Here is an 18,556-nt window from a genome sequence, read left to right on the forward strand (position 1 = left end):
AAATAGTTTCGTCTTCAGTTCCATTTATAACAAGTAAAAGTGCATATTATACCCACCATCAAACCGTATGCCGTAAAAGGTATGCTCTCCTATAAATATCAGGATTTTAAATATTACTCATCAAATTTACTGAACAGTACCTTATATGAGAGGTAGTTAGGTAGGTTCTTAGGTTTTGGCTCGTAAGAAACTTTCTTATGCCAAATTTCATCTATACACTCGTACTTTTAAGCCAGTAATGAGTGTTAAGGTAATTATCTGGAGGGGACCTTATATGGGGATAGGGTCAATTATGGACCGATCCACATAAAATTTGCTAGAGAGGATTTTGATCGTAAGAGACTTATGGCAAATTTCACTGCTTTGAAATTCATCTCTATATTCTTATTTTAAAGCCAGTAAAGAGCGTTATGGTGATTTTCCGAAGGGGGCATTATATGGGGGGTAGGGCCAATTATGGACCGATCCTCATAAAATTTGATAGGGAGATTTTGGCTCATATGAAACTTATTTATGTCGAATTTAATCGCTATACTAGTACTTTTAAAACAGATATGCTCGTTAGAGCTGTTTTTCTGGGGTCCACTTGTATAGGGGCTATCCGAAAATGTGAACCGATATTGCCCATTTTTAATACCAAATAAACCTTATCTATAGAGAATATTTGTAGAAAATTTCAACCCTCTAGTTTATTTCGTTCGGACTCTATCGCGCTTGATGGCTAGATCGTCTAGATCGTCTTAGAATTTAATAAGGACCCAGAATATACTTTTGTGGGTCTATGACCAATATTTCGATGTGCTACAAACGGAGTGACAAAATCAATATAACCCCATCTTCTTTGGTGGTGGGTATAAAAATACATACAATTTTACAAAAGACAAAATTCTGTTTTAATGTAGCGGTTTATAAAAATGAAAGAAAATTGTTGAGATATAGAAATACATAATATGTCTGTTCATTAACAAAACATTTTTACAAATTATCACAAATTGTTTTTGTATTTCAATACAAATTTCAAATATTTCTATGAAAATTAGTAACAACTTTTATTTATTGAACAGACATAATTACAACACAAATCATGTTTAAATTTTAAGTAATGTTTTTTAGACCTTAATTAAATTAGAAGGAGAATCAAAGTACTTTTAGAATATCTTCTGCGAGACCGCAAATTGTAATGAGTATCGTATATTTTACAATGTGTCCTGGCATTTTTTACCGCTGGGCACCATCATTGATTGGCGGTATACATATATATTTCTACATAACACCACATTTAAATTTCTGATGTTTTTTGTGTATATCAAGTTTATTAGTTCATCTCCAGCTATATTCTAGAGATTTTCTTGTCGTAGTCGAAAGACTAGGATACATTTAACAATATCTGGGAACTGATATTTGGTAAAAACAAGGCGGCCTATTCCCCTGATAATATATATTTTTTTGTGATATATTCTTAGAAAAAACATGGTAATAGTTTGTACTTAACAACTTACTTTTCAATGACTACTATATACGGTCTACATTACTTTTTTAACAAAACTACTTTCTTGTCTCCTTATTTGCAGAAGTTCGTAGTAAGAGCTTACCAAACTCCTTATTTGCAAGCAAGCTTGGTAAGTACTTGCCTCCTATGTCATCACCGCGTTAAGTAAATGTTAGCATTTTAATCATTTACTTTTCAATGTACGTGTTTGCTGGGTTCTTACGAAGATCGATATTTTTAAATTATTGAAAATAATTGGTTGGCAAATTCTTCAAGACGAAGAACACAGTTTTCAATTTTACATTATAGAATCACCAATGCTGGGACGCCATTTAAAAAATACTCATATAATATTTACACCGTTTAGAAAATAATGGGAAGCGACCATACTTCAATTCTGAAATTTTTCCCAAACAACATACATACATAGTTAAAAAAATTAATTTCCCAACAATTTTTAGGAAACATCGTTAAAAAACAATTTTTTTTAGAAATAAACCCCACATTTTGTTTTACGAATTTAGGATTATACACCATTGGACGAGGTACATATCAACATATTTTTCCAATGATGACTCTTCTATATGGAGTAAAATATAAAACCCCTTATTCACAAACAACATTTTTATTTTATAAAAGGTTTATAAAACAAAATTTCCATAAAAAATCTAATTTATAAACTGTTTATAAAATAAAAATTTTGTTTGTGAATAAGGAGGAAAACATTTAAAAAACAGAGTTTCGAGAAAAACGAAAAACTTTGAATGTTTAATGACATTTGACTATTTTTGAAATACATAACTTTTAAACAAATCAAATTAAACCAAATTCAGATAGTAGATGTTAAATGTTTCTCATCCACCGAAATTTAATTTATTTAAAAAATTAAAACATGAGCCAAAGAATATAAAGAAACTGGGGCTTGTCAGTTGGTACCTAAATGAGTTCTCATTCGGTACCTAAATCTATGAATGTATTGGTAGAATTTTTGTAAAAGTATTGGATCTCCAACCACTTTCACCACTCTTTCCAAATATAAGTACATTGTTGCATAAAATCTTACTTGAAAACTTTAGGAAAAATATATAACATTTAAATATTCACTTTCACAGATTTTTCAACATTTTTAGCCTACATATGATCGATCAGCTTATATTTAATAAATATATTATTCAGACTTTAAATCTTTTTTTTTAATAAGTTTATTTTAAATATTTTATTAGTTTTCAATACCAAAATTTACAACTTTGTTTTTATACCCTACACACTATAGTGGGGAGGGTATTATACGTTTGTGCTGATGTTTGTAACACACAAAAATATTGGTCCTACACCCACCTTTAAGTATACCGATCGACTCAGAATCACATTTTGAGTCGATTAAGACATGTCCGTCCGTCCGTCCGTCTGTCCGGCTGGTTGGCTGTCCATGTAAACCTTGTGCGCAAGGTACAGGCCGCAATTTTCAAGATAATTTGATGAAATTTGGACCAAGCATGTTTTTTGGCACAAGGACGAAGCCTATTGATTGGTTGAAATCGGTCCATTATTTCACATAGCCCCCATACAACCGTACCTCCCGATTTGGGCTTTTTATGCCCTAATTACGTCAAATATGCTATTATCTCTCTAAAAATTGGCACAAATAAGTTTTATATAAGTATAAATGACACTGCAGATTTTCGTAATGATGGGCCCTTATTTGACCCTAGCCCCCATACAAACCCCCCTTCAAAAAATGTCTTAAACGTCTAAAATTGACTTGTAACCATTTGTATCGCAATGAAACTCAACATAATTAACTATTATTTAAAAATACATCCTCTTCCCAAATTTAATGAGGATCGGCCCATGTTTTACCTATACTCCTATATAAAGCCTCATTTAGAAAATTTGTTTTTTATCAATAAATTGCTTAAATACTTTGGAATTAAGGTAAAATTCAACATAAAAGTTTCTTGTGAAATATAAAAATTTTTAAAATATACTCATGGTGTAGGGTATTATATGGTCGGCCATTAATTGTGAAAAAAAAATTAAAAAATATTTTTTTCGTTTGTTAAAAATATTTCTATTTCTGTTATATGTTTGTGATAAAATGTCTTGCAAGTCCTATTATCGTGATATTTTCGCGAAAGAGTTTTCATGTATTGTGAGATAAGTAAGTTCTCACAAGTGTGCTGAATTTACACAGAACTTGTCTGTGAAGAGAGGAAAACAATATCATAATCAGTGTTGCCACAACAAAATTTTTTTTCTAACCAAAATTCGAACAAAAAATAACCAAATTAAGAAAAAAGTAAACAAAATTATTTTTATTCGTTTCATATTTACATTTGGGCATTAAAATAACAAATTCATTTTCTGAAGTGGAACTTGTAACTATGTTAAATTTCGTCGCTAAACTGGTATTATGAAGACAGTTATTTATTTAATTTTTTTGCTAAAAATAATCAATTTTTTAATCCTTATGGGTGGTACAAGAAATTGTGGACTGATTTCGATTTTCAACTCAGTGGATTCCCAAACTATATGTATGACAAAATTCAAAACTAAATGTTTGTGCCAAATTTTTTATGGATATCATTATTTGGTAATTAGTAATATGCGTTTAAGTTATTCTCGAAAGAGGACCTTAAATGGGAGCATTGACCAATTATGGATCGACCGTAAAAAAAATTATAATAAGATTTCTGTAGATAAAAGCAATATTTGTGCCAATTTTCTATGGATATCTTTATTTCGTAAAGAGTTTTATGCGTTTAAGTGATTATCGAAAGGAGACCTTATATTGGAGCTACGACCTATTACGGACCGATCGTAAACAAATTTTACAGTATCATTTCTGTATATAAAAGCTACATTTTGTATGGATACCTTTATTTAGTAATGATAAATATGTATTTAAGTGATTTTGAGAAGGAGACATTGTATGGGAGCTATGACCAATTGTGGACCGATCGTGAAAAAATGTACAGTAGGATTTCTGTAGATTAAAGCAATATTTGTGCCAAAGTTTGTATGAATATCGTTATTTGATAATGAGTTATGTGCGTTTAAAAGTTTTTCTGAAGGTAACCTTATATGGGAGCTATGACCAATTATGGACCGATTCAGAAAATTGTTTCTTTATATGAATTCTATTGGCATAGAATTTAAATTTGTAAAGATATCGGCATTATTTTGGAAGTTATTAACAAAGAAGAAGTTGGACTATAACATTCTGGAAATTTTCAGCAGGAGTCAAGCTCTTGTATAGAAACGAATGTATGCTGATTTTCATGGAATTATCTTTCATAGTTTTCGAGAAAATTACATCAGAATGTGTAAAAAATGCTTATTTTTTTCGAGGTTGTTCCAAATTTTGATTCATAACTTTTCCCGGTGTGAACCGATTTTGCTCATTTTCAATATCAAACTGCCTAGGAGAATAATAAATATTTTGGGTGAATTTCGTTAATTTTTGTTGCTTCGTGTTAACGTGAGAATGTTTTATACAGACAGACAGACAGACAGACGGACGGACGGACAGACGGACATAGCTAAATCGACTCAGAATTTCATAAGGTCCAAGAATATATATACTTTGTTGGGTCTCAGATGAATATTTCTTGATGTTACACACGGAATGACAAAGTTATATATACCCTCTATCACCACTGATGGTGGTGGAGGGTATAAAAATTCTTCCCATTTTATGTACAGATTTTTAGATTTCGTTCGAAATTTGGGTTTAAGGGGTATATTTAACCAAATTATAATACCATGTAGCGGATGTTAGCATTACATTCATAACTGCAGCAATATTTGTAAACGTAATATATCCAAATTATCCGACAAATTGACAAAAATTTAGAATTTAAGACGGTAAAATAAAAACTAGTTTACAACATCATCTAGAAAATGTAAACTAAAAGTCATGGTGAGATAGTAGAAGTCAAAGGTCATGAGTATCAAATCTTTGCATATATCGGGATTATTATTCGTCGTATGAGTTGAGATGTTATTACAAGTTTTGTAGATAATACAATTTCATTCTCCTTAGCTGTGTTATTCAAAAATATCAGTTGATTAATACTTTAAAGATATTGTGATACTATTCTTGCATCAATTAGCAGAAAATACTTTATTAATTCTTATTAAATCATTTATCTTAGAATTTCGACAAATTAGCACAGTATCTGTTTATGCAAAATTTCAAATAGGTATAGAAGTTGCAATTATACTTTAAATTATTAATTTAATTTGGAGGACATAATCTACTAAGTACGTAGACTATTCCCATCAAATTCCATAAAAATCGAAATGCGAAATACAGCCTACTTCGTTTTTTCATCTAAGTACCGCGAGTTCTTTACATAAAAAGTTCCAATAGAAATATTAATTTGAATCAAAAAGTGATTCATTCCATTATTCACGGTGTTAGATTGGCCAGTGTAAATAAAATAATATTACGGTGTTGTTATGATTTAAATCAACTCATTTAATATGTGGAAAACGCATAGGTACTTTTGCTAAATCCTAAACCAATTAAGATATCGAAAAATACCTTTGTGCACATAATTATAACCAGTAGATGTACAAATTGCAGTAATAAAAAAATTTCGAATATTAAAAAAAATCCACATATTATCAAAATTCAAAACAGGGACGATATTTATATTTACATAGTTGGTTTAAAACTAGAGATAAAAGAAGTTTTTTATACCCTACACCACTTTAGTGGGGAGGGTATATTGGGTTTGTTCTGATGTTTGCAACGCACAATAATATTGGTTCTATACCCACCTTAAAGTATACCAATCGGCTTAGAATCACTTTCTGAGTCGATTTAGCTATGTCCGTCCGTCTGTCCCTCCATGTAAACCTTCTATTGTCCCAGGGACGAAACCTATTGAAAATGGTTAAGATCGGTCCATTATTTCACCTAGCCCCCATACAACTAAACTCCTGAATAGGGCTTGTAAACCTTGTAATCAAACTACAGGTCGCAATATTGAAGATAATGCAATGACATTTAGCACATGATCTTCTATGGTATCGGAGATAAAGCCTATTGAAAATGGTTAACATCGGTCCATTATTTCACCTAGCCCCCATACAACTGAACCCGACGAATAGGGATTTTAAGTTCATAATTGTGTTTAATGTACTCGTATCTCGACAAAAAACTACAAAACCAAGTTCTATACTAGCTTTAATAACCCTCATGAATTTTATAATTATTGGGTCTCATTTGACCATAGCCCCTATTCAAAGCCCCTTCAAAATTCGGCTTAAATGTCCACAATTTTATTCAACAATAAATGGCTTAAGTATAATTCAAGGCAAGTTACAATTCAACTTAAATGCTTTATTATGAAAACTAAATCATATTTTATTTTTGTAACAGGTGTAGGGTATTATATGGTCGGCCTCGGCCGACTACAATTTCTTACTTGTTTTAGTTTTATTTTTAGAATAAAAGCAAACAGCATTCAGTTCAATTGTTTGCAAAAAATAACCAAAACGAAAAAATAATTCACATGTACACATGCAAAATAAAAATAACCAATTTTGGTTAATAATAACCAAAGTGGCAACACTGATCATAATCCAACTTCTTTATATTTTGACATGAGCTTTAGTTTTTATGTTTACAATATTATTTGATCTCACAGCGAAAATAATAGACAAACATATTTGAAATTTGATAAATCTATATGAACGACTTTTGAATTGTGCCAGTCTTGTAGTAAATGAGCTATATATATATATAAATATTAATTAATTCTAGTGATGTATTCGATTGAACCATAGATATCATACTTGCACAAGTAGTACATGCAAATAAAAACATACATACATATGTATATAAGTAGTTTGAATTTATATGTTATTGTTTACTATTTTATTTCTTATAATTTATAAACAATACTTAAAACAAACTTACACGAACTTTTTTTTTGGGAAAATAATAATATATTTTTTTAAACGTACAATTTGTATTTATATGTATGTATTTAATTGATTAAATTATTATAATTAACACTTAATTTAATCATCAAATCACATCATTTTAAACTTTTCGAAAATTTCTTAGTGTAACTAGGAAGTAATAATTTGAAAGACACAATCAATATTTATTTAAACGGATATATTTATTTATATATTTTATATTTATATCTTTATGCACGTAAGAAATTATTAATACACTAAGTACGATACTATCTATTTAGATTTGTGTATATTTGTAAGTATGAATAACACAAGTATTTTTTATTTTTTTTTTTTGTTATTACATTTGCGAACGTTGTTGATTTGTTGACTATTTATTTATACAATATCTCGACTACTGAACTTACCGGCAAAACTGAAATCGTTCGGAAGCAGCGATTTGTTTCTTTAGACTTGATACTTGTGTTTTGTTGTTGCTGTGATTTGATTGTTTTGGCGCTGCCTATGAAAGTATTACATACATACACATGTATGTACATACGTAGCAAGTAGTTTAATAATACATATAACAATTGCTGTCTGCCTACGTACAAATGTATTACACCTGCCCATAAAATACTTACGGCCAAAGTTCTCAGATTTGGCAAATCATCGCCATTTTGAAAAATTTAAACAATGAAAAGTGGACAAATTTCGAATTTGAGAATAAACACATTAACGAGTGTTAAATTCGGCTATGTCGATCCTTAAATACCTTTCAACTTGAATTGATTGTAATAATTACACATCTCGCGTTATTTTGAATCGCGTTATTCAATCGCTATATGTAATGAAACCATCACACATTGAGAGAAAATACTGATGGAAAATTCGACAGTCGTATGGCTCCCTTCATTTTTTGAAATTATTCAAAAAACAAGGGATGTATTTTTATGTAAAATAAAGTGAAACAGCTGTTTCCATCTTACCTTGTTATTGTTTTATACCAATCGTGTAAACAGAAAAAAATATAAATCATACGACTTTTATTATCTTTTTTGTTTTGGAATTTCATTTTAATTTTTCATTAGAGTTTACGTGTGATCGTGATAAGGATATTTAAGAAGTATTAGGGGTATAGCTAGTTTAACATAATTATGAGCTCAAATGCCCTTTTGAGGGGTTCTGTTGTATGGGGTCTAGGTGAAATAATGGGCCGATTTTAACCATTTTCAATAGGTTTCGTCCTTGGGCCAACAAAGCGTACATATGTGCCAAATTTCATCCAATTATCTTGTTAACAGTAAACAACAGTCTCTAATATACAAAAACATTCGAATATTAAAGGCAAAAAGTCCAATCTATCAATTTTCCTAATGGTGTTTCAGTATTAAACAATTCATTAATTGAATAAAAATAAATCGCGTTAATGAAAGCGAAATTTTCAAAAGATTTTTCCTGCTTCTGTATAATTTTAATTTTTACGAATGTATACATAGGTTAGGTTAGGCTGATAGGACCTACATAAGTATGTATATAACTAAGTGGCACAATTGGCCTTCGTATTGAATTCCCCATAAAAATAAATACAAAAATAATTAACAAAAGTATATATAGTGTTTATTATTACTTTTTGATAATAACAATGAGTTGTGAAAATGACAACGATATGTTGTCAAAATGATAACGTTCGTTATCAAAGTGATAACTAACTGATAACCACATTTTATTCACATCTGTAATAAATGTTTATAAACGTATTAAGATAACTTTTGACAAAGGATTGTATTAATTTCGGTATTTTTCTAGCTGCATCAAACGAACAAATATACAATATTTAAATATTTAGTTCATAGTTTTAGAAACATTCAAAATATAAAGTTGTAAAAGAAACTTATTGTCAACAATTAATTTGTAACAAATATACGGAAATTGTACACTTGTGAAATGACGTGCTGGTTTAATGTACATGCTATTCACCAGCCTTGATCTTGTTAAGCTTTTGAGTTTGGAGACAGCTAATTTACGTTTATTTATGTTTGTTCAATTAACTACACTTACATACATACAGTGTCGGTCAAAATAATTTTGACTAATTTAACATAATTATGAATTTTTCTCACATATTTATTTAAATATGTGTATGCTTTTCGGTGGGTAATATCGCGTTCATAATAACAGGTTTTTCATAAAATCACGTTTTACTTTCATGTGAACAATTTTAGAATCGAAAATAGAATAATATGTATAATTTGTGCGTTGCATAGAAATCGTAATAATTACATAGGACTAAGATTTGTATGCATACAAAATTTAAAATATTAATACTTTCGGTTATCTGACCTTGATGGCTAGTTCATACACATATATTTTTGAATAAGACTTCAAACGTGTCTAACGTATATAAATTTAAGTTCTCCAAGAAATTAAGTTGCGAATTTTCCCCGTCCCCATCTAGAATTATTCATTAGGTTGTAAAGATATGTCATATTAGGCTGATAGGATAACGTTATCTGGTGCTGCAACGGCTCTGAAATTTTGAGGTGCGTTTGTACGGTAAAAATCGATATTTCCTGATTTTTATAAAATTTTGCGATTAAAAAACTAATTTTGCACTTTATTGCAATAGAATCGTACTCAGAATAAGCATTTCAGAAAGATATAAAACACAAAAATTGGATGAAAAATGTAAAAGTTTTGCCAATTCCCCAGGCTACTAATGTGTCACACAGCAATTGAATGCGAAATGACGTTTTTATAAGTTTACTTGTTATATTTAAAGTATTTTATTTTATTCGTACGAGTGCACAGTGGGGCAGATTTTTTTTGGAATTATATATATCCGTTTAGAAATTCCAGATTTATTTGAAAAAAAAATTTCATTCTGCCCCACTGTGGAGTAGTTACTCATATATATGTAATTTGGTGACTTTAGTAGTAAGATATTCGAATTTTAGTATTAAATGCATAGGAGACGCCCATTTTTTCCTTAAATGTTTATATGGATGTTAAAATTGTCTATTGCACAGACAAATATTAATTTTTAGTGAAGGGAAGGGTTCGATATAGTGTATAGAGACTTCATTTTTATTTGTCTTGAGTTACAAAACATTTTTTGATACACAGTATGGGCTTTACACTATAAGACTTTACGTATGGAAAATCAAATGAAATTCCATCCGTTTTTTAAACAAGTAAGAGTGTCCCAGCAAAAACTCGTTAATGGGTTGTACTTCAATAACCACTTACTTTTCAATGACTACTACTTACCGTCTGCATTACTTAGAAGTACACTAGTAATGACTTTCTTATAATCTGATATAGAAGTACTTTATTTTCGGCTTTGTCATTTTGATTGCACATTTTATTTAATTGCGTGTTAAGAATTGTGTTTTACAAAAAAGAAAACAAAATTAGATTTGTATGTGAAAACCATAATTTGACAATAATTTGGCAATAAAATAGCTAAGCAGTGGTGCAGTGAGTAGAACATTTGACTAACAAACCGAAGTCCCTGGTTCGTATTCTAGCTGGCTCTTTTTATTATTAAAAAACAAAACAACTTACCCTACAACTGTTTTGTAAGAGAAACTGCAAGTACTTCTTTAACTCCCTATTTGTAAGCGAGCGTAGAAGTACTTGCCTCCAATGACATCACCGTGTTAAAATAATGACTTAAAATGCTAATGAAGAAGTAGTGAAAAGAGGTTTTATTAGCTTTTTAACTCATTACTTTATTTATATATATATTCGTTATATTCGTGTGTGCCGAATCTTATATACCCACCATCAAATCATTGCCGAAAAGGAATGCTTCCTTATAAATATACTTTGATATTTAAGAATCAATGCTTTTGTTATTAATTTTAGAAAAAAGCGTTAAAGACATTTTCTGAAGGACACCATATATGGGGGGTTGGGTCAATTACTGACCGATTCTCATAGAATTTGGTAGAGCTCGCACTAAACTTATACTCGCATTTTTTTAGTCTGTAGTGATCCTTACAAAATTAAACAAAGATATTAAAGTTCCTATAAAATAAGTTCATGTCGAATTTCATCGCTATAGAGCTACTTTTAGACAGTTGTGAGCGTTAAAGTTATTTTCTGAAGAAGACCTTATATGGGGGATAGGGTCAATTATGGACCGATCCTTATAAAATTATACAAAGCATTAAAGTCATTTTCTGAAGGCGACCTTATATGGGGGCTAGACGAAATCGTTGACCGATATTGGCCATTTTCAATACCAAACAAACTGCATCAACTAAAAGTTTATGTGCAAAATTTCAGCTCGCAAGCTACTTCGATTTGGACTCTGTCGTGTTTTCACGTGTTTATATGAATATTTCGATGTGTTACAAACGGAATGACAAAAACAATATACCCCCCATCTTTTTTGATGGTGGGTATAAAAAAGGAATAAAAGTGTTATGATTTATATTTTTTGCGTTGAAACCATTGGTATAACACAATTACAAAGTAAGATGGAAACAGCTGCTTCATTTTTTTATGTATTTAAATAAAAATACATCCCAGATCTAATGTAACTTTTTATACCCTCCACCACCACCAATGGTGATAGAGGGTATATATAAGATTGTCATTCCGTGTGTAACACCAAGAAATATTTATCTGAGACCCAAAAAAGTATATATATTCCGAGTCCTTATCGAATTCTGAGTCGATTTACCTATGTCCGTCTGTCTGCCTAAAACACGCTCACGTTAAAACTAAGCAAAAGAAATCAACCAAATTCACCAAAAACATTCATTGTTATCCTAAGCAGTTTGGTATTGAAAATCAGCAAAATCGGTTCACAACGTTAAAAGTTATGAGTAAAAATTTCAGACTACCTCGAAAAAATTACGGGTTTTTTCGTAATTCTTAAGTCGCTTTCTCAGAAACTACAAAAGATAAATCGATGAATTTTGTCACACATTATTTTTTTACCCAGGGATTAATTATGTTGAAAATCAAAATAATTGATCCAAAATTTCCCATAGCCCCCATACAAAGGTATATATTCCCAGAAATTAGTTTATCATTAATAACTCCCTCAAATATATCGGTATCAACACAAAATTTTGTACATACACATATACTATAAACAGAAATCATACTACAAACGTAGATCTCAGTCGGTCCATTATTGGTCATAGCTCCCATATAAGGCCCACTTCCGAAAATCACTTAAAAGCACATATTTTATTGTCAAATAATGCTATCTTAATAAAATTCGACACAAATATGTTTTGTCTAAATATGAATCACTCTATGAAATTTTTTCCGTATTGGCCCAAAATTGGTCATAGCTCTCATATAAGGTCCATTTTCGAAAATCACTTAATCGCGTATATTTCATTGAATAGAGAGATAAAATTCAACTTGAATATGTTTTGTATACATACAAATCATTCTACCAAATTTTTTACGGATCGGTCCACTATTGGTCATAGCTCCCATATAAGGCCCACTTCCGTCACTTAAAAGCACATATTTCATTGTCAAATAAAGCTATCTAGATAAAATTCGACACAAATATGTTTTGTCTAAATATGAATCACTCTACGAAACTTTTTTCGGATGAGCCCGTAATTGGTCATAGCTCCCATATAAGGTCCACTTCCGAAAATCACTTAAACGCATATATTTCATTGAATTCTAAAGCTCGACTTGAATATGTTTTGTGTACATATAAATCATTCTACCCACTCCGGAAAATCACTAAAACGTAAAATTCGACACAAATATGTTTTGTCTTTATATGAATCACTCTACGAAATTTTTTCCGGATGGGCTCCCGTATAAGGTCCACTTACGAAAATCACTTAGACGCATATATTTCTTTGAATAATAAAGCTATCGGAATAAATTACGACTTGAATATGTTTTGTGAGCATATAAATATTTCTACGAAATTCTTTCCGGATCGGTCCATATTTTGAAATAGCTCCTACATAAGGTCCACCTCAAAAAATCACTTAAACGCACATATTTCATTATCAAATAAAGACATTTGATTAAATTCGACACAAATATGTTTCGTGTACATATATATTACCGGATAGGCCCTTAATTGGTCATACCTCCTATATAAAGTCCACTTCCGAAAATCACCTAAACGCACATATTTCATTAATTAATAAATCTATTGGAGTAAAATTCGACTTGATTTTTTTATATAAATCATTATGCTAAATTTTTTCCTTACCGGTCTTTACTTTGTATATCCCAGCAAAATATTTGCTTACAAATTCACTAGAAAAATCACCAGAACTCATCGAGTAAAGTGCTTACAATTCTACTAGAAAAAGTACTTATTTTTGTTTGAGATGTTCCAAAAGTAAGTCAATATTATTTGGTTGGAAATAAGTTGTTTTTTAGTTACTACACCACTGCTTTGTTGTTTTATTGTGCGTCAAATAATAGTTTTCACACAAATACTATTTTATTTTCTGTTTGTCTAAAAATAGACATTTGATATCGTGTGCACAAAAAAAGGAAAAAAAACAGAAAAACTAACTGTTTTATTTTTGTTTGTTTCTTTATTTTGATTTATTTTAGACTTTGCCTACAAAGTAAGTCATTAATGAAGTACTTAATGGTAATCATTGTAAGCAAAGATTTTGCTGGGATATAAATCATTCTACGGAAATTTTTCCAGATCGGTCCATAAGTTGTCTTAACTCCCATAAAATGTTAACTTCTGAAAATCACTTAATATCACTTAATTCGTTATTAAATGATTATATCCTGATAAAATTCGACATGATTATGTTCTGTGTATAGATCATTGGCGGCCAAACATGCCCCTGCGGGCATTGTGTTATTCTCACTCATACACATGCAATACGAATGTTCTCAACAACAAAACAAACTATACACAAAACAAAAACAATTTATTTAGTAGCTCTCTTTATGAAATGATACACAGAGAATATTTTCAAAAGCCGTTACAAATATATGTTTGTACAAATACTTTTGATAAATAGATTTATTATGTAAATAATTATTTACAATTATATTTGTATTGTCATTTATTCAAGCAATTAATCGCCAAAATTTTATCGATTAACGGTTAATGGTTTAAACACTTATATACGGACATACATACATACATACATATGTATGTACATTAATACATCAACATATGCATTAATACATTCTTACATCAATATATGCATCAATACATCGTTTCTTCAATACATACATACATCGATGTATATATTCCCTCTGTTGTTCATTTATAATACAAATAATATGAATAACACAAATAAGTACAAACATATAATTTTTTCAGTGCAAAGCACACATATTTTCATTTATGTTCTCTTTCATATTTTACACTACACATATGCATTTTAAAACTTATCTTTCTGGCCACCAATGGTATAGATAAATCATTCTATTAAAATGTTAGTATCCTCAATACGGAAACAAAAATTTTGTCAAGTTATCTAAAAATTATATAATTAAATGGGTTTTAATAAAAAGTAAATTGCTGGTGGAGGGTATTTAAGATTCGGCATAGCCGAATATAGCACTCTAACTTGTTCTTTTTTCGAACCATTTCAAAAAAATGAAGAGAGCCGACTATCAAATTTTTTATTTGTATTCTCCATAGCCATAGAATATTACCGTAGAAGGCCAACTCTCCCGGAAAAGAACTAACTCAGCTGTCAAAAAAACCTAACTCTAAATATGTATTAGTAAGATTTTCTTTAGAAGTGTTAGTGTATAAAAGCTTTTTACCTCACATAAAATGCCCACATAGTTGCATAAAATCGTTCGAAATAATAGTACAATGTTTTTATAGCATTAATTTTCTTATATTATTACATTTTATATTGTAGATTGCATTTATAAAAGCATGATAATATTTTTCATGCATTTTATATTTTCTAAAATGCAAATTTCTTTAATTTTTTCGATTTTCATAAATTTGTTTGCTGCTAAAAAATGCTACTCTGCACCTTCAATTTGAAATTAGAAAAACAAAAAATGAAATGTCAAATAATTAAAAAATTTAATTTTTTGGTTTGTGAAAATTAAAAAGATTTTGCTAAAGAAATAATATTAAAATAATTGTAAAGAAATAAAAAATGTGTGTTTGTGTTATAAAATTTGTGTCCGAATTGTTTTTTTGTGCGAATTTTGGAATTAAAATATTGTTGTTGTAGCTTTGTGTTGAATTCACACAGAACATGTAAGTGTGAAGAGAGAAAGCTCTTTTATTCGTGGTAAAGCTTGAGTTGGCTATCTATCAGTGTTACCATATGTCAAGTTTTCCCTTTTTTTGCAAGTTTTTTGAGATTCAAAAAAGTTTTCAAGTTTTATTCCAATAAAAAAAGTTTTTTGAAAATTTAACAGTTTTTCAGTTTTTATTTTATTTAATCAATAAATAATTTTAAAATAAAAAAACAATGTTTACCATTAACAAAATAATATTTTATACCATTAATATTCGAGATATTCCTAAAAACTGAAAAAAATTAACCGGTGTTGATGACCTTAATCCCTTAGAATAGACGTTAAGGACACAATGCACTTCGACCATATTGTAGAGATTTTGTGCAGCCCATTGGTTCACCATACTAGGCCAAATTCGCGCATGAAGATAAATGGATTAATCGGTGAGTGTTTGAAGATATCATCTGGGTCTGGGTAAGACAAAATCTTCGTGTTTCGAGTTCCCAATGACGGGTAGTTACAAAAGTTCAGAGGTTCCTCTTGTAGTACACAGAATCTACATAGATTCATCATGACATTTCAAGTGTAAATTTATGGTGTCTAAGACCACAATATCCAGTAATTCCTTGCTACTGATCTTAAGGAAAAGTTCTGTACCAATTATCATTAAGCTATTTAAAATTCCTCAATTTGCTCATTTTTTCACTAATTTTTCTTGGGTATTTTGTAATTTTAGTACAAAAAAAGTTTTTTTTTGTTGAAAAAAAGTTTTTTTCATAAAAATAAAAAGTTTTCTTCAAAAAATATATGGCAACACTGCTATCTATGTCATCTATGTATATAGCCATAGATGACATAGATAGCCAACTCAAGCTTTACCACGAATAAAAGAGCTTTCTCTCTTCACACCTACGTGTTCTGTGTGAATTCAACAATTCATACACAAATTTTATAACACAAACACACATTTTTTATTTTTTTACAATTATTTTAATATAATTTCTTTAGCAAAATCTTTTTAATTTTCACAAACCAAAAAATTTAATTTTTTAATTATTTGACATTTCATTTTTTGTTTTTCTAATTTCAAATTGAAGGTGCAGAGTAGCATTTTTTAGTAGCAAACATATTTATAAAAATCTAAAAAAATTAAAGAAATTTACATTTTAGCAAATATAAAATGCATGAAAAATATTAGGTAGGTAGGTAGGTAGGTTGATAGGAGGATGTATACTACATCAAATCCGAAGAAATACACCTAGGCCACTATCGGGCCTGTTGTGCGCTCCAATTCAAGAAAAAAAAAAAAAAAAAATTGTTCACTGAATGTATTATTTTTCCATGTTCAGAAACTCAGTTTCCTGGACGTAATTCCTAAGAATCTTCCAATCGGTGTTGGTTAAGAATGTTATTTCTGGAATAACATCACTTCCAAGATACTTGGATCTAACTTCGACGAATGCCTGACAATGGCAAAGAAAGTGCTCCAGAGTTTCACTGTCCTCTCCACATGCTCTACATTCGTCTGAATTCGCACGTCCAATTTTGTATAGATGTGCTCGTAATCCTGTGTGTCCACTGAGAATACGTACCATCATACTAACCTCAGACTTGCTCATTTTGAGAAGATTTCTCGTCTTGCTCTCATCAGGGTCACCCCATAGAATCTTTGTGGTTCTACCCACCGTTTCATTATTCCAAGAGGCCTTATGGGATTCTCTCATCCATATTTTTAATTCAGCTTTTGTTGCGTCGAATGGTTTTGCGTTTGTCAGGTTAACTACATCGAGCTCCCTTCCCTTTAAAGCTATTACATTCGCCCTTTCGTTGCCGACTACTCCCGAGTGGCCTGGTACCCATATGATGTGAACCTTACCTCTGGGAGAGTATTCAGTTAAAGCTTTCTTACAATCCAATACGGTCTTAGATTTAATTCTATCACCTGATATCGCACAAATTGCCTTCTGGCTGTCGGTAAATATATTAAGCCCTGTGGGCGCCATATTTATTCTAATCCAATTTACACATTCCGTTATTGCTCGTACTTCTGCCTGGAAGCTTGTGTTATGATTAGGTAAACGGTGGTATATTTCTGTTTCTGGGTCTTCAATATAGAACCCCAGACCCACTTTGTCCCCTAATTTAGAGCCATCCGTGTAGCAACGGATTCCTACTGGTATTTGCTCTAATGTTCCGCTTGACCAAGACATTCTATCTGGGATTAGCGTTTCAAAGTTTCCGACATATTCAGTGTCTGGTATGCGATCAGGCACGTCCGATGAATGTGTATAACCTTCCAATGTGTCCAGTATACATTGATGACGTGTCCTATAACCGTTTTTGGCCAGTTCGCCTAAAGTAAAGAGCCGTTCGGCTGTAAGCGCCGCCTCATATCTTATATATGTTTCAATGGGTGGAATATCTAGCAACGTTTCCAGAGCCTTGGTTGAAGTAGTACACATGGCACCACTTATACCCAAGCAGCATGTACGCTGAACTCCCTGTAGTAGTTTGATATTACACTTTTTGTCCAAAGCAGTCCACCAGATTATTGAAGCATAAGCTAGAATTGGTCTAATTACACTTTTATAAAGCCAATTTGTCATAGTAGGACTAAGACCCCATTTCATGCCTATGGTTCTCCTACATATCGTCCAGCACCGATGTGCCTTGTTGATCCTATCCTCTATGTGGTGTCTCCATTTTAATTTCCGGTCAAGTATTACACCTAAGTACTTAACTTTGTCTGTCACCGGTATCTTCTTGCCCAAGAAGCAAGGTTCAGTATATGTAGAAATTTTTGTCTTTCTTGTGAAAAGACAGATTTCCGTCTTCGCCGGGTTAACATTGAGGCCTCTCGGTTGAGCCCAGCTCAAGGCCGTATTCAGAGCCTCCTCAGCTCTTCTACACAAGTAATTTGGATCCTTTCCCTTTAAAAGTATTACGACATCGTCTGCA

At 30.8% G+C, this 18,556-nt stretch overlaps 1 protein-coding gene across 2 annotated transcripts in view; it reads right to left on the reverse strand.

Annotated features, from left to right (window-relative positions):
• LOC119604476 overlaps positions 1-7,829 on the reverse strand; it is a 71,737-nt gene extending 63,908 nt beyond the window's left edge. Inside the window, exon 1 of one of the 2 annotated variants that reach the window (XM_037957130.1) lies at positions 7,771-7,829. The gene's annotated coding sequence lies outside the window, so the exon portion shown is untranslated. Of the gene's footprint in view, positions 1-7,421 lie in introns of both variants that reach the window. The other variant, XM_037957122.1, reaches the window with a different exon arrangement.
• Between the last annotated feature and the right edge of the window lie 10,727 nt (positions 7,830-18,556).

Source organism: Lucilia sericata, unplaced genomic scaffold (genome assembly GCF_015586225.1).
Source record: "Lucilia sericata isolate MDLA Ls3-8-SP2 unplaced genomic scaffold, ASM1558622v1 Contig000013F_arrow, whole genome shotgun sequence".
NCBI classification, from domain to species: domain Eukaryota; kingdom Metazoa; phylum Arthropoda; class Insecta; order Diptera; family Calliphoridae; genus Lucilia; species Lucilia sericata.